The sequence below is a fragment of the Podarcis liolepis genome, assembly GCF_965112155.1.
Source record: "Podarcis liolepis genome assembly, chromosome: 9".
NCBI lineage: Eukaryota > Metazoa > Chordata > Lepidosauria > Squamata > Lacertidae > Podarcis > Podarcis liolepis.
In genome coordinates, this window is record NC_139564.1 from 57,124,267 (window position 1) to 57,142,648 (window position 18,382).

The following is an 18,382-nucleotide window of genomic DNA, read 5'->3' on the forward strand; positions in this document are numbered from 1 at the left end:
TACTACACATTTGGCTACATCTGCATCACACACTTAAATCACATTGCTTTTCCCAAAGAATCCTGGGAACTGTAGTTTATCCCACACAGAGGTACAATTCCCAGCACCCTTAACAAACTTCACTTCCCAGGATGTGAAGGAATGGTATGGTGTGGATCCCACCACTGTATCCCGCAACATTTGCTTTTGAGAGCTAGGCCTACACATTTCTTCTACAACTCTACAATATTGCTTTGATATCTCCAGCAGTTTGGTTTCCAACTTGTTTTTTGTTTATTTGTTTAAAATGCATATAAAACAAGCAGTCAGGTATGTGTTTTTTCCTCACTGTATCAGTCTACACAATACCTGATGTGTCTCTCACTGGCAGCCTGAAACCAAATACTCCAAGAAAGCTTCATCAGCTGAATTGGTTTCACTTTCCAAAACAGCCTTAGAAGCCAAATGTATAAGTACAAATTAGAACTGATGCAAATGAGAACCAAGTATAAAACTATAGGCACTGCTCTCAACCTAGTTAATTCCACTTGAAACTAATGTAAGTTTTCTAATACCTGCTAGGCTCTTCTTCTAATCATAAATTCCAAGTTGCATTTACTCAATGGATCAATACATAGCCTCCAGTTTGGACCATATCCATGTCAAAGATGAAAGCTGCTCCAATTTTAGCCAATTTTTCTCCCACCCAAGCACCACCCCTCATCCCACAGTCTTCAGAGGCTCCCTTGGCCCCCCCGGAGACCTTTTTCAGGGGGCATAGGGTGAGAGGAAGGGGGATTCTCCTTCTGCGAACTTTCTTCCATTTGTGGTTCTCAAGATCCAAAATGCTGGAGAGGGAGTTCCTCCAGCACCCTTTGATGTCAGAGCCCTAATTGACAGGAGTTCCAAAGATGCTAGAGCATCTATCCCCTCACTCATTAAGCCATTCCAAGCAAAGCTAGGTTCTTTTTTACAATTTCACTCATTAGGGACTCTTAGTATTGTGTGCAGTAATCAGAGCAAGCAGGCAAAAAACAAAACAATCCATCATTATCCATTCATTGTGAATATCCGAGACACTTTTACCTAACATTTCTGTCTCCACTTATCGTCTCATTATGCTTCAGGTCAGTCTTAATACAGTACAACACACACGCACACCAAAAAAAACCAAAGGCTTAGGTACACACAAAAAGTTCAGAAATTAATTCATCTTTCTAATTACCTTTATTTTCCCATTATATTAGGGATGTGGAACCTGTGGCAACCCTGAGGTAGCTGGACTATAACTTCATGATGCTAAACATCACTGGATGGAGAAAAGCCACAGATGTGACTGATGATGACCTGAATCTGCAGCCTATTTGGGATGGGAGTATATGGCACTACCCACAAATTCACACTTACTGCTTAGTATTATTTATGAAGCTTACACTGCATTACACCCTGTGGACTTTAGGTCCATCTAGTGTACCATCCCTAACATCTACTATATATTGCTGACTTGCCCAAGGCACTCTTATGGCAAACGTTTCCTGAAACACTATTGGAAATAATACCCTTGCACAGCGACAATGTTACCACTTGCTTACTCTGTTTATTTGAACTTCTAATCCACCTTTCCCTGAAGGCTTACAGCAGGCAAAACAAAACATTCAAATAAAATCAGGATGGCTTGATGGTATGCTTAGTCATCCTTAACTATAATATACCTGCCCAAAGTCTTTTATTGCCTCTGGGAGACACTCTGGTTTAGGATTATGAAGTTTCTGAAGAATGAAACTCAAAAGCTGGGAGTACCTCCCAACAGCAGTTTGTTTTTGTGGGCCCTCATTATTGATACTTGATGCTTAGCAGGCATCACTCTGCACCCATGGCAGAAAACAGAGGGCAGAGGCGATGTAAATGTTACAGTATGCTAGGGTGTTTCAGTAACTTAAAATGAAACACCTGAAGAGTTTGAAGTTTATTTTACTGCAACCCTTTCATTTAGCCAACAGATGACACACAGGGGATTGAACACTTCGATCAGGCATAGCACAGATCACTGCAATGTTACAACAGTCTGATGAGGAGGGGTTGATATTGATAATGTTGTCTAAAGACAACTCAGCTGGCTATAAATGAAAATTGCATGAGAAGCAAGACACACTGCAAAGGTTCTCCTGTGCCTCAGGAGGGCAGTGACTCATTTGCAGAGCACCATTTTCTATCTTCACACAACAAAGTCGGTGACCACAGTAAGAAATATGTTTAATCCTGAAATTCTGGGTGATCAGGGGCTTGGCTAGGACTGGACAGGCTGCGATCCCTGGCCGCCTGGAACTATGCAGCTATGATGAGAAACACACAGAGAAGTGCTTGAATGTTTCATTTAGAGAGAGATCCTGGTAAACAACACAGTCAGGCCTATTAAGGCCTATTAAGATTTGACACATACTGCATCATCCCCCACAATTCATACACAATTCTTTATCTTTTAATGGTCAGAATCCAAGCATCGTAACAATATACAACAGAGAACACACACATGGGATTAATCTAAATATTTTAGAGCCTGTGTAGTACACACAGAAATAAAGAGTTTTGCATACCACAGCAATGCCTAAAAAATCTGTATGGGAGCAGTGTTGAGTCAGGAATCCCAAGAAAACACTCAGTTTTATAAGAGTTGTAAATGGCTTCCTGGAATGAAGTTACACAACCATTCTGAACACGCCACATCTAGCTATTGAGCATTAAAAGAACAACAATACCCCAGCAGTGCAAGAGGTCTCGGTTTATGTTGGCGGCAGTAGTATTTTTTACATTTTAGAGAGAGAAACTGCAAAAACATTCAATAACTTAGAAGCTGCACTAAAGTCACAAACGCCTCCGTGAGTCAGCCAGAAACTATTTAATGTTTATCTAATAAAACACAAATCCATCCAATCTGTAAACTTTTTGCACAATAGTGCCAAGAGTCCACTAGACCCCAGGAAACTCATGAGAACTCCCTTCAGGGCTTCATTGCAATCATACAGCCCCAAATTTATTTTTTAATAAAGAGAGATATGAGCTTCTAACAGCACTCAAGTTTCTACTGTGCTGGGGGGGGGTCTGTATTTTCTCCTCCGGCTTTTATATTTTTCCTTCTAGGCTGGAAATGTCTGAAACATGACATTTGTTCTCCCTGGGCCAAAAACTGAAGCCAAACACATTCAACTTAGCACACCTACAAACGTTATCAAATGTACATTATAAAAACCTTCCAGAGGGACTGGCATCTCACTATTGTGCACATGCTAAAAGGAAGGTTATAATCATAATGATCCTTGTGTTCCTTTGACAAAATCTTACCAATATATTCTTTGGATAAATCAAGGAGACAATGTGCATTTACAAGAGCACAGCATGTGTTACCAGGATGTTCCAAATTCAGGTAGGTAGCCGTGTTGGTCTGACGCAGTCGAAATATATAAAAAAATTGTCCAGTAGCACCTTAGAGAACAACTAAGTTTGTTCTTGGTATAAGCTTTCGTGTGCATGCACACTTCTTCAGATGTTCCAAGTTATTTAATATTCCACAAATTTTAAGTTCTCTGCGCAAGTACACAGCAACATTTTATCACACTAAGCTTAGGCTAGATCAGGGGTCTGCAACCTTTAAGACAAAAAGAGCCACTTGGACCCGTTTCCAAAGAAAAAAAACGGAGCCACAATCGGGCGGGAAGGTGACGTCGGGACAGTGCGTGACTAACGCACGCACCGCCCCCATGCGATGTCACAGCCAGTACAGCGCCCACCACAGTGGGGAGTGTCGGGGCGCACAATGCGCCTCCTCCCCTCGCTAGTATCCGCCCCGGAGCCGCGGCAAAGGTGTAAAAGAGCCACATGCGGCTCCGGAGCCGCGGGTTGCTGACCCCTGGGCTAGATGTTTGTACTGTTTTGATGCATTCACTTCATTTTCATCGTCAGTAGTCCCCAAAGCCGAAAAAATTGTCATTAGAATAAAACAATAAAGGAGATGAAAAAATTATCTGTAGTGTCTCTTGAGTTGCAGTGCTGTAACAGACGCAGTACAGATCATGTTCTATTTCTGCAGCATTTATTCCATTAGTTTTATCCTAGGCAGTTGCTAATCAGTTATCCCATTATGAACTGAGTAGAATTACCTTAGGAGTTGTTTTGTTTACCTTTAGAAAACAGCATCTTGAAGCAAACTTACTTTTACCTATCAAGCAGAAATGTAGACACAGCAGCCAAGGGTTAACATTGCCCTATCCAATTACTTCCTGCCACACTCAGCACTTGCAAACCACAATGGATTTCTAGTTAAGAGGGCACTTTTCTCCAGATATCTAGGCTAGAGAAGCATGCAAATTGGATAACTGTGCTGGAAGCACAGGACACTTCACTGTCTGCATTCCAGTTGCAAATAGATTGCGTAGGTGCTGTCTGAGAGACACAGCATGTTTTAGATTTAGGGTTTGGGGTTTTTAGATCAATACTTTTATTAAGGCACAATAATACTTTAAAAAAACCAAAACCTGATTCATATTAACACTATCACTTTAAGCAGATGCACACCAATTATTTGGGAAGGCCAGAACGAGAGAGGAACATTTTCTTCTTTAGAATATAAAGCAGGGTGCATTTTAATTTAGATTGCACACAATCTGAACCCATCTAGGCCACACAGCAAGATGCTAATTTTAAGCGCTCTCACAAAAAGAGCCCGAGACACAGACAGACAGGCATTCACATTACAATAGGTTACATTTTTAAGTTCTGGCTTAATATAACTATCAGAAGCAGTATGTTGAGGCATGTAAAACTTCAGAGATATCAAGCTGTACATGCCATCTGTACTACATCTTTATTGCCACTGTCATGCAGGAAGCAGCCTACAATTATCCAGAATGCAATATTACCTCATTTGAAAACACACAGAAATATTAAAGAATTTGAAAGTAGTAATCATGAATAAGCCTACTAAACAATGTTCCGTTGTGTTTCTTTTCATTTGCCTGACAACTATCCCCTCCCGTCAGATGTCAAGGAAACAAACAACTATTGGACTCTTAGAAGACATCTGAAGGCAGGCCTGCATAGAAAAGTCTTTTAATGTTTGACATCTTGCTGTGTTTTAATTTGTTGGAAGCTGCCCAACGTGGCTGGGGCAACCCAGTCATATGGGCGGCATATACATTATTATTATTATTATTATCATCCTCATCATCCCCCTCTATATTTATAATGAAGCTTTTAAACATATTTAGAGCACAGTTCTGCCTGTTCCCTGCCAGAACTGAACCCCTGGGCAATCAGAACCTATAAAGTGTAAGGATTACACACAAAGCAATATTGCATTGAAATATAAGCTGTCCACCATTTCTCCCCCTTAATTGGATTCCTTAATAAAATACTTAAAAATCAGAACGCAGGAAGTGGCTTGCACATGTTGTATACTCAATATCCTCTTACCCGCACACATACACTGCTTGGGTCTGTACTATAAATTTGCAAGGAGAAAGAATTGGAATAAACAGGTTATGTCTAGCTAGTGAGGACTGGCAGCCTTGGAGTGCTACTTTCCTACTCACGAGAAACCCCCTATATCTGAAGAGATTTGGGCTTCAAAGCCACAGAGATAGTGGCAGAGACACCTTTCTTGGGAGTGCAAGAACAAATACTTGTTTTTAAAAAGCACACAGCATTTTAGGAATTGATATATGGGTTACTCTTGGGAAAACCAGATTACATCAAGCCCATGTACTAGGAGCCTATGACCCACAGGTGTAATAAGGCTGCAAGGCTTCTCAATTTGGCCCATAAGGCAGTTTTGGCCAAGCCACACCCACCTGCCATCATATGATGTCAGACACTGGACAGGTAAAGAAGTGTCTGCAAACAGCAGCAAATCCAAGTCCTGGCTTGAATTTGACACTTTCCCTGTCACACTACTTTGAGGATCTGAATCAGGAGCTCCCGGGTGTATCAGAAATTAGAAAGTAAAATATGCATAGGAGTAGATTGCAATGTGGGTGTGTTTGGATATAGTGCAATTCACACATGCTTGGAAGTTAATTTGTGGCACACTTGTTGAAACAGTTGACTACAATGGGTTCAATGTATAATCTGAATCTCAAACCCTTTGTTCCTCAAAGAAACCAACTGACAATGCATCCAGGAGATCTCTGAAGTCACACAGAGAGGTATACTTTCACCACATGGACTTCTAGGTAACTTGAGTAGCTATCATCTGAAACGAAACCCAAAAAAGGAGAAGAACAATCCAATAGCAGGGTTTCTGATTTCATCTCATTCAGATGGGGGCGGGGGGTGAGTTTGGTTGTCACTTAGCCAGTGTCCCACCATTACTATTTGACAGTTTGCAGAGCAAGGTAAAGGTAAAGGATCTCTGGACGGTTTAAGTCCAGTCAAAGATGACTATGGGGTTGCGGCGCTCATCTCGCTTTTAAGGCTGAGGGAGCCAGCGTTTGCTATTAATATTCTATTCATCTTAAAGATACAGTGACAGATGCCACAGGTTATGCACACAAAGGGGATCACAGAATATGAGAGACAACAAGGTATGGAAATGAGGTGGTCTGCGCGCAAGGGAGAATCGAAAAGTTGGTCAGAAAAAGCAAGTGAAGATGAAAAGGTGGGAGTAGGAGGCATGGGACTGGCAGTGGAGAAGGTACATGGAAGGGTCTGAAGAATAGGAGTGGTTTCATAACTGGACAGAAGGCCAAAAGGGTGCCTAGTAAGTGCAATGTCTGGAAGACGCAAGATGCAGGAAGTAACCATGGGGGTTGTTTGTGTGCACTAAGGGAGGCGGGGAGTCGTACATACGGAGATGAAGGTGAAAATGGGTGCAAGGGGGGACTGCAGAATTTAAGATTTCAGAAATGGGGTTTGAATGGTGAAAAGGGAGCTTAGGGAACGGCAGGGGAGTCAGCGAGCACGGCCCCTAGGTAGTAAAAGAGACTGCCGTATAACCTACATAATGATTATTTCCCTGTAATAGAAAGCTTAATCTTTTTTCTCTTCCAATACTATATTTACTTTAACAAGGGTGCCATGCTAGGTAAAGGTAAAGGGACCCCTGACCATTAAGTCCAGTCACGGATGACTCTGGGGTTGCGGCGCTCATCTCTCTTTACTGGCTGAGAGAGCCGGCGTTTGTCCGCAGACAGCTTTCTGGGTCATGTGGCCAGCATAACTAAACCACTTCTGGCGCAACGGAATACCAGAGCGCACGGAAATGCCATTTACCTTCCCAATGCTGCGGTAGCTATTTATCTACTTGCACTCGCATGCTTTTGAACTGCTAGGTTGGCAGCAGCTGGGACAGAGCAATGGGAGCTCACCCCATCGCGGGGATTCGAACCATCGACTTTCTGATCGGCAAGCCCAAGAGGCTCAGTGGTTTAGACCACAGCGCCACCCACATCCCAACTTTACAGAGCACCTACAACTAAGCCCTGGGATGCACATATTCGTTATTGAGAGTGGAGAGAAACAAATCACGAGCTCAGGTTCACACAAAGTGCTAACTAAACGATACCATGTCTTGTTTCCTAACAACACAGGAATTGGAGAGCAGCAAAATATTGTGCCTAGGATTTCAGCATGGTAGTGATGAGAGGTGAGAATATTCTCCAGAGAAAATTCTCGAGAATGAGAATATTCTTGAGAATATTCTCTGCTAGAAAATTCTCCGGAGAATATTCTCCACAAACTGTAAATTCTAATGTAAGAACCAGTTTTACAACCCACATTTTAAAAATCTAGTAAATAATAAGTCAAGCTGTGATATTGCCAGTGTAAGTAATGAATAATTGTGTTTTTTTTTAAATCCAGTTACAGTACATTACTGGGCACTGTTTCATTCACCATTGGCAGTTATAAATGTGAGCTACAGAAAACATTTTTTTTTAAAATGCTATTCATTTAATTTTATGAACATTTGAATTCATATGTATTTCAACTATATGTAATAGCCTTTTTTTTCTATTTTGGTACGACCTTATTCTTAGCAATTCTATACCCTTGGCCCTACAGTGTGATTTTTTTTTTTACAGAAAGTAGCTTTAATGCTTTATACACTTGAAGTACCTAGGCCTATATAATTATGTGTAGCTGCATGTGAGGTGGCCTTGATTTAAACAGCTGACGTTTCTATATTTTTATTTAGTTTTTGGTTGCCATCTGAACAAGTTTACCTATGAATAAACATGTATATTAACTAATTATATCATTTTCAATTCATTAAAATGAATATTCTCCTATTTTAAATGGAAATTCTCTAATATTCTCATTAATCGAGAATATTCTCCAAAAGATTATTCTCAAGAATATAACATTACTACAGCAGGGTGCACTAGTATGTCACACATGCACATTGAAACCATAGTTTAGTTTAACTGAAGTTTGAAGCGTGGTTGGAAAACTTTCTTTAGTCCAATGAACACATTCCCTCATAGGCAACTTCTGGGAGGGGGGGCTCATGTTAGGGGTGGGTGGGGCCAGACTCCCAAAAATGGCAGAAAAGTAGGTGTGCCTCTTACCTTTGTATACTAAGCTACATTCCAGTCAGGCAAAAGTCACAGGCACACACGCAAACCCCTCCCCCTCTTCTACCTTGGCAAGCAAGAAGCATCCTTGACACAGTTAAGCACTTGAATTCCCAGTAGTAGTTGTGACAGTAGTGTTTACATTTATCTGACACACAAGAATTTTGAAATATGGTATGTAAAACCTCATCGTTTCACTTGGGGTTAGAAAGCAGAACACAGATCAAGATGCCTACAATCCAGCCTGGCAATTTTTTAAAAGAGATCTTTTACTCCATTACTTGCTATTTCCCCATTTGACTTCCGTCTAGATATTTCATTGCAAGCATGTATATTCAGCTGCTCAGTTGCATTAGAATGTTTTTGCTTTCAAGAACGGAAGGCTCTAATAGTTCCACTTTCAATATTTTCCCAGTGGCTTGATGTCATAAACCCCCATAAGGTCCATAGCCTGCTAGTTTGTTTGTTTGTTTAAAAAAAATACACAACCTACCCTGGCTTTCATAAAACTTATTAGATACTTTACGAGTGTGCACAATAAAAAAATAGTATGCATTTATTCTCTTGCCCAAAACAAGTTCTCATAAGATAAACCAGATGCAAGAAAATCATTCCAACTTTTAGCGCTTAAAAAACCCCAATGTTTTGCATTTGGAATAAACTTCAGTTTCCTCGTGAACTAAAATAAATGCAGTAAGGCACTCACCATGTTTGTGCTGCGGTATGCGGATTCAGTTCCTAGCATCCATTAAGACAAAAGGAAAAATGCAGACTTTTCACAAAGACTCCTGTCATGCGAGTGCTGCATTCAAAGATCAGTTCAACAGTAACAGGGCAGAGTTTAGTAACTTCTTCCCAGCCGAAGGATTTTCCTGGGTCTTGCTGCCAACCAGGCATCAAGAGCTAGTTGTTAGCCAGCAGTGCACTGCTCTGCTCTTGCCAAGCCTTTGAAGGGCACTGGCACATACATATCCTGCTAGCCCTACAACTTTACTTACAGTAAAAGGAAAGCACAGCTTGTCAAAGTGAGCAAATGGTTAGCCATTCAGCTGTGGGAGGAGCTATAAGCTATTAGCATTCCATGTTGCTTAGCAACTGACAGGGAGCATGATTTGCAAAAAAAAAACCTTTGAATCGAGAGAGGAGGGAACTACAGTATACACAGTAGTTTAGTGGCACAGAGCAGACCTTGGAAACCAATAAAGTTTTATCCAAGGAGAGAGTTATGACACTAGCACTTTCAGAAGTATGCCCATTTTTGCATGTTATTATGGATAGGATGCAATGCTTTCAAGAGTTGACAGTCCTTTTTTAAACGGCAAGGTTTTAAGCTACAACTACACATTATTGGAAAATGCTGTTTTACACCAATTTCTCCTTGCAACATTAAAAAATAATAATCTTGTAGACATACCAACCAGAGCTGTGACCTTAAACACACTTGCTTTGAAATAAATTCTTTCTTGATACAGAGTCTTGGACTTCACCATAAAAATGCCTTAACTTAAAGAACAAGAGTGTAAACTAATAGAATTTCAGCTTTGCTTTCTCACAGTAGAAAATAAGACTCCTGCCAACTACCAACAAATCTCAGCATCAGGTTTGGATTTATCTCTAATATACTCTTACCCCTGTAATCACATTGAACAGAAAGGATTTCTACATAATTGCTACCTGTTCGATATATACAAATCTCAAATTGAATGAAAACAGACATGTTAAGAGGAAGCTATACTTCGACTATCCTCTCAAAGTGGTTAGGGCTGCTTGGTATTTAGTATAAACATTCAACTGAAGAATGGCACAAAATTACATTGCAATATGTTTACAGTACATTATGCATTAGTCTCTGTGTTGGGTATTTGTATCGTTATTATTAATAATAATAATGGGACAAAGGTCTGCTTCACGGTATGCATACACAGAGAGCGAGCGAATAAATACATTTTGCTGCCTTTGGCAGAGGACAAGATGGTCCCCTCTCCCTCCCCACTCTCCCAATTTCTTCTTCAGAAGCTGATTGGACCTGCAACTGAATCACTGGTGAATGGACAGCATCCTCAATACCATCCTCTCTACTGCAACTGAAGGCAGTAGGGTACCACAGAAAGTGTATGGCAGGCCATTAACCATTCTCAATTAATTACGGTTCACAGAACTCTTGATTGTGAGATAGGAGAAGTACTGTGCCTATTCAGCAAATTTAGGTTTATAGCACAGATATGGCCTAAAACTTATATTTTGCTAACGTATCCCATGAACACCTTACCCAAACATCCTACAGCAAAAAAAAGCTAATTATCAGGATTCATTTTACTATTGGTAGTGACAGAAATACCAGCAGCCTCAGGAGAATCCCAAGCTTTGCACATGAAAAAGAAAAAAAGGTTAGAAAAAACTAAAAGGGGGACTCACTCCCAAATAGGTAAAATAAGGACCAACAGCATTCAATGGCCACAAAATACATGCAATGAAAAGCAAGGATAGGGATAAGATACAGAGCTACTGCGAAATCAGAGGAGGAGGAGAATTCAAAGGAGCAGCTGGAATCCTCAACAGGAAGCACATCACACTGCAACAATTTTGCAATTATTATTTTTTTACAAAAATCCTTCATAAAAGCAATTCGTGTGGATAAGAACTGCTTTCAACAAGTTTAGAAGCACGACTTTGTAGATGGAAGATGGCAGCAAACCTGCTCAACCAGTTTAGTTTATTACAATTTAATAAGGGTGTTCCACAGCTACACAATCATGCTGACAAAGGAACTCCTTAAGTGGTTCTTAAATCAGGGCCAAATTACCTCTGTCATTGTTTATGGGCCAAGTGCAAACTTTTTCTTTCCCAAATTGTTGGTGCAGAGAAGGGTCCAGATGGGGACCCTGGAATGGGGGTAGGTCTGGATTTGGGAGTGAAGTAGAGAAACATACCTGCAATTTGTATTGGGAGAGAACTGGTGATGTTACAAGCTTCCTCTCTCTACAACGGTTGTCCCCTCGTGTTGTACATGAATAACTGGGTAGTATTAATAGTAGCTTTACTCTAACCAGAGTCTGTTATACTGTACACAAGTGCTAAATATAACTTACACTAGTGTTATTGAATGACCTTCTACAGAAGTGTTCTCTCATCAATATACCTAGCCTAAGAAATTAGCTCGATGTGACTGCAATAGTGCCTTGCTGCTGGTTTTAGTTTAGTTAGCTTCCCAATATTCAAAATGAAGCAAATGCCAGTGTGATATCACAGAGCTACCAGTTTCCATTTGCAGTGATCCTCTAGCACCAAAATTAGCAACTAAGCCTTGTTGATGCCATCAGCTACCTTTATGTTGCAATACTACTAGCAAATATTATTATGGATCGTTTTACTACTTTTATTTTCTGGTTATTTGTTGTTTTGCATTTGAATATAGTATGGAAGTTATCTTGTGAGGCTAAAAAGTGACTTATAAATATTTTAAATAAAAAATTGTACCCACCAGGCATGTACTGAAATGCAGTCTACCAGATGTTAATTTGTACTCCTAGTGGGTATACTTACACTTCATAGGATAATATGCCAAACACAAATGTATGAGTAAAAAATGTTTACAATAAGATTGCACTAGCCCTGTGGAATGTTTTCCCTTATTTGAACCTCACTCCATTTCAGAATTGTCCACCATACAAAAGAATTGAGGGCTACTATTTGTCAATAATTCTAAAGCCATCTCTGGCTCACTCAGCTAATTTCATATTACTTTGGATCCTGGCCATATTTAAAAGGATCCTGTTCATAATACTGAAAATGCTCAGCAGACATGCACTCACTGCACATTTCCCAAGTTTCCTATTTCTCCTCCTCATATAGACTTTCTAAATATGCAGGAAGCCTACAACTGAGTATTTTTAAAAAGCACTGAGCACTATCCAAAGAAGTTCCTCTAGCACAAGGACTTTTTGTTGTGCAATAGAGCTCCCATTCATTCTCCTCTAACCCACTCACCTACCTAAATCTGTTTCAGGGGTTCCTCTAATCCTCCACAACACATTTGGGAAGGATGCAGAGGCACACAGGGAAAGGAGCAAGCGGAAAACCTTGTGCTAGTAGAATCACATAACTGTAGAGTTGGAAGGGGCCAGGAGTGTCATCTAGTCCAACCCCTTGCAATGCAGGAACCTTTTGCCCAACACAGGACTCAAACCCACAACTCTGAGATTAGGAGTCTTGCGCTCTACCAACTGAGCTACTCCAGGCGATGTAGAAACTGCTTTGCTGGGAGACACCCTTGTTTTAATGTTCTAAATATACATCTGTTGGAAAGTAAAATGGGCAATGCAACAACACAACATATGCTACAAGTTCACATTAGTAGCATAGTATTTCCTGGGAGTTGCCTCACCTAAGCCATTTGGCCAGGGAGAAGTGAGGAAAAAAACCCTGCTCCAACTCAACCACAAAAGTGAATAAAAACTACGCAAATTTGTGTCTTGTTTGTGAGTGGGGCAGAGGACCCAAATGACATATAGTCGGGATGCAAAAGTCCTGTTGATACCCCTGAGTACATTACAGTACCTGGCAATGACTAGGGCAAGGTCCAATGTCTCTAGATAGGGAGATATCAGGTGTACTAACCTAGATGGGTACAAGGCACACCTAGCAACAGACACCACCTGTGTTCAGCTCAGAAGGACCCTAAGCTATGGACTTGATCCTTAGCTTAAGGAAGTGCAACTCCATCCTCATCAGTTGTCTTCTTGACACACGGTACAGTCACACCTCAGGTTACAGACGCTTCAGGTTGTGTTTTTTCAGGTTACGAACTGTCGAAACCAGGAAGTACCGGAACAGGTTACTTCCGGGTTTCGGCAGTTGCACATGCATAGAGGCGCTAAATCATGCTTTGCGCATGCACAGAAGCACCGAATCACAACCTGTGAGTGCGCAGACGCGCTGCTGCAGGTTGCGAAAGCTGCGGGTTGCAAATGTGCATTCTGCACGGATCATATTCACAACCCGAGCGTCCACTGTACTTCCATCTTGTCCCGCTCAAGCCTCAGCTTGTTCACCCTTATTCATTCCCAACCTGTCCAACAAACACTGAACTGCTGACACACAGGATTAACACAAAGCAGCTAGTATACTTTTTCAGAGAAGAATACTTGAATCTTGCACGAACACTTCACCTCTGTTGATAGCAAGCTGGCATCACTTTAGAGACTTTGTAGCCATTCAAAAGTGAGCAGGAGCACCAACACAACAGCTGACTAAAATAGAATGGTACTTAAATTAGAATAAGATTTGAGGGCAGGAGGTAGAAACAGTAGTACAGGAAAGTGCTGTATTAACAGTGAAACTGGGGCATAGCTAATGACAAGAATTTGGATACCTTCCCTATGAATTAAGAATAATTCCACCATTCATCTTGGAGCAAGAAGGGAACTAGCCAACAAGCATGAAAAATTGGAAATTCAGGAACTGGAAATACGGCTCATGGGGAAACATTTTTTTTAAAAAAATCAGCAAAACGTTATCCAGTTTATATTTGGCTATTAGCCCCTTTTACAATTTTTCAACAAGTGTCACAAGAATTCAGACAAGGAATTTCACTATTTTCATTTTAGAACATGAATAAAACTTGGCTAAAAGGTTGCAGCAACACGGATGGAGGGCAGGTTGCCCCCTCCCTTATAAATTTACGAAACTATTTTGCACTGAGCTTGGAATACAAGGTTGGAGAGGGTCTATATAGTTCTTAGGGGCGAAACTAGGCTTATTTTCACCTGGGTCAAAGACCCAATGTGGCCCCCCCCCAGTGGCAGAGGGAGTGGGTGCAGGGGGTGCAGTCTGCCCCAGCTGTCATCACTGAGGGAGAGTGACAAAATGATTAAAAATAAATAAATGGGCTCACGGAACTTTTTAGGAGTGACACAGTGACTTACTGAAACAGCAGCATGGGACTTGCCTCTGCCTATGCTGCCTCTCCCTCAGCCACCCTACAGCTGAGGGGGAGGCAGCGAAGAGGCTCCAAGCAGCGGAGAGGCTCGCCCCGCCCCCATAGGTGGCTCACCCCACCCCCAGCTGCAAGACACCCCCCCCACTAGGAACCCAAACGGCTAGCTACATCGCTGGGCTCCCCACATGCATTTGTGTACACACACACACACATGTGTTGGGATCCTCAGTGGCACCCCTCTGGAGGCTTCACCTGGAGCAAAAAACCTGGCTAGCCCCCCCCCCATTGCTACGGCTCTGGTCTTAGTTCCTTCTCCTAATGCGATGGGGGTTTCAGTCAGGAAATGAAGGGAAAAGGAGTAGAGACAAGAGGAATGTGTTAGGGACAAGCACAGCTCTTCTGGTTGGGAAGACTAAAGAGCTTGGTGAATGGCTCTTCTGTGTATGAGGCAAATGGAATCCTGCTAATATGCTTTTTTTGTCTGCATCTGTCTCCTAGCCCTTTTTTTTTAATAGAAAGCTATTTATTATCGAGTTTAAAGTTTTTGTTCTGAACTGATTTGTTTATTATTCAATACAGTACGGTAAGTGTGCTACCATTTTTTTAAAAAAAAATGAAACTAAGCAGGGGGAAGTGGCTTGGGTTCAGAAGCAGTGTGCAGGGAAAGGATAAGTGCCATTTTTATCTGCTCCAAATCTCCCACCTGATGAGAAAGCAGCCACTGGGCATTTGTTACATGCATGCATATGCAAAGTGTAGTTAGAGCCTCTGGGTTGGTATACCATTGCTGCATTTCTCAGCAGCTAAACACTGTCAGCTGAAAGTGTGAACTACAACTCTAATTGCACTGTATTGCAAGCCATGCGTGCAATTTGACAGGCTCGTTCATACCTTCACTGTCATCAAGTTACAATCCCGCTTCTGCAAAGGTGTTCAAGTCTTCCCGAGGATCTCATACAGGGGTCTTTCCACAGTCTGACTCCTTCAGTGGTAGATGCCAAGGGTTGAACCTGCAACCTTCAACATGCTGTTCCCCATTAAAGTATGTCAATGTCTTCATGCTATGTCTCCATGGTGGGACTGATCATCACCACCATACCCTACTTACAGCTAGGTATGCTTCCTGCTGACCTCCAGAGAAGTAATGAGGAAAAGCCCTCTTCTCATAATCTGCACTTTTCTGGGATATGAAGAGAGGTCTTTGGATGTTTGAAGTGCAAATTACAACCATTCTGAGTAATTAGTCTCGTCTGAAAAAGCACTGGGAAATGAAAACATTTTCATTTCCTTTGGCAAAGCATGGGATTTGGGAGGCAAATTATTCCTGGGTGAAGCAGGAATAATAGTACCAAACACTCTGCTTATATTAAAAGTGATTCCCAACAAGAAAATAAATGGGAAAATATAGTGCTCTCTTATAGCAGTCACTACTATGTTATCACGTGAATGGAAGCAACCCAGAACTGACATTAGCTAAGACGGATTTTTTTAAAGTAAGTTATCAGATGTAGTCCAAGCAATAGTGCAATGAGATGTTGATACAGTGGTACCTCAGGTTAAGAACTTAATTCGTTCCAGAGGTCCGTTCATAACCTGAAACTGTTCTTAACCTGAGGCACCACTTTAGCTAATGGGGCCTCCCGCTGTCGCCGGAGCACGATTTCTGTTCTCATCCTGAAGCAAAGTTCTTAACCTGAGGTACTATTTCTGGGTTAGTGGAGTCTGTAACCTGAAGCGTCTGTAAACTGAAGCGTCTATAACCTGAGGTCCCACTGTATACTTACCACGTTATACAATTTACTTTCTGTATATATTAAGTCATGACTCTTAATAACAAGGATAACAAGAACCTTGTGTACATTTAACATGCTTACCTAAATATATAGCATGTACATAGAAATGGCTGCATCTCCCCATCACACGTACCTCTCAGCTGTCATGCAATTTGGCTCTCAGCCCTTGAACTTTAAATGAAGGATGAATGGGAACACATGGCTTTAATGGAGAATTTGACAAATTCAAGGAAGAGAGGGTCATTGATGACTGCTAGCTACAATGGTTATGCCCTGCCTCCACAGTTGGAGCAGTAATGCTTCTGAATACCTGTTCCTGGAAACTGCAGGAGGCGAGAATGCTCTTGTCCCCAATCCTGCTTGCGGGTTTAAAAGCAATGTGTGGATCAATGTTTGAATTCCCCCAGTCTGCAATGTAAGAATGCAAGGCGAACCTATATTGATTGAGTAAGCAAAAGACAGCCATTTCCCCCTCATTAACATTCCATACCATTCCAAATCCCGAAGGACACTTTCCATCACTCAAGAAAGTGCCCTTAAGGGAATTCTAGAGTTCCAAAGTTAACCTCCACACCAATCATGTCATCTCTCCTCACCCCAAATGACTTGAAGATTACTCTAGCAACATGAAATTTCACCAGTGGTAAATACATAATCATTTCTGGGGCATTATCCCATTAACTTCAAGCAATCGTTTTGCAGTCAATAACTCCATCCCATCACAGAGAAGTAGCTTCCTACAACAAAACAGCATAACCCATTATGCAGCTTCAATGTCAGAATGTTTTCTTAGTACAGTGCTCTCCTCAAGCATTGATCTATAAGATGCAATCTGCTAACCATAATTTATGACTGACATCAGCTTCTTCTGTAAAAATCTGAGAGTTTACATCTGCATATTCATCATGGAAAATTGCATGCGTTAAAGTAAACGAACCAACCACACAAATCTTTCACCATACTTTCCATGACATGTAGTTCACACATTCAGGCAAAAGCCTCAACCCACAATGAAGGTTATTGTTCTTAATCAACAGCTTCATGCAAGTGAAATAAATCCATGGAGTTGTTGTAAGCAAGCTTTCTTTACCAAAGTGGTTCTACCTAATCCTGTGCACCCAAAGAAATGAGAGTACTCTGGAGATGACTATGAAAAGTTGCCTCGGTTTCAAATGGAAACACCAGTATGAGTTTCAACTTGTTAAAAAGTATTCACTGTGAAGTCTCCAAGAATTGGGGAAGTGCCCAGCTTGTGACTACTATACCACCCTGAAGTTCAGCAGCAAATAAGCTGAAATGCTGTATTCCTGTTTGGAACTGCCCTGCACAATATGTTGGAGATATTTGTTGAAAGACATTATTAAAAAAAATACAAGTACAGTTAAATTTCCAATTCCAGAAGCTTCAGTCATTAAAGCACAACACAGTCAAAAGCTTTTCCACTATACCTCAGCTTTAAAAAAAAAATATCCCAAACCCACACCTTGTACTCAACCAGTTACAACTGATTACTGTAGTTGAACAGATCACACGCTACAATTGAAGCAGAAAATTTAGGTAGATTTTTACTTACTCATTGGAGAAATGTAGCTTCCAAACCCCTGGACTGCATCCATCATCATCAACTAACTTTACATATTCATAGGTTCAATCAAAAAGGCAAATAGCTCATGCAAATACTTCAGTTGTTTCTTTATGTCAAACGCAGAAGAAACTTGCTTAGTCAGAACCAAGTCCCAGTGCTTTCAATGGGGCTCATTTCCAAGCACACATGCTTAGGCTTGCAGTCTCACAGACAGCTCACCAATTAACTTTCATTTTTTAAGGCAAGAGAGGAAAGGAAATGTTCTGTATGACTAAAACTTGAACATAGGTTTCCCATACAAATAGCAAATAAAACTATTAAGATCTGAGTGAGTGAGTGAGTGAGTGAGTGAGTGAGAGAGAGATTCATATTTTTTCCTACCTTAACACAATCTGTTCATTGGTGCATACATTCTGCAATGAAGGTTTATTAAACATCTGTTATAATGTAACCTGATTTTTTTCCCAATAACTTTACAAGTGATGCCTGGAAAACGTTTAACCCAGTGGCACTTTATATGCCA

At 41.1% G+C, this 18,382-nt stretch overlaps 1 protein-coding gene across 1 annotated transcript in view; it reads right to left on the reverse strand.

Moving 5' to 3' along the window:
- The window catches only part of MTUS1 (microtubule associated scaffold protein 1), a 104,059-nt gene extending 86,455 nt beyond the window's left edge, over positions 1-17,604 (reverse strand). Inside the window, exons 1-3 of the mRNA XM_083459775.1 lie at positions 16,283-17,604; positions 13,292-13,348; positions 9,250-12,998 (exon numbers count right to left, since the gene is read on the reverse strand). The gene's annotated coding sequence lies outside the window, so the exon portion shown is untranslated. The remainder of the gene's footprint in view (positions 1-9,249; positions 12,999-13,291; positions 13,349-16,282) is intronic.
- Positions 17,605-18,382: the final 778 nt, after the last annotated feature.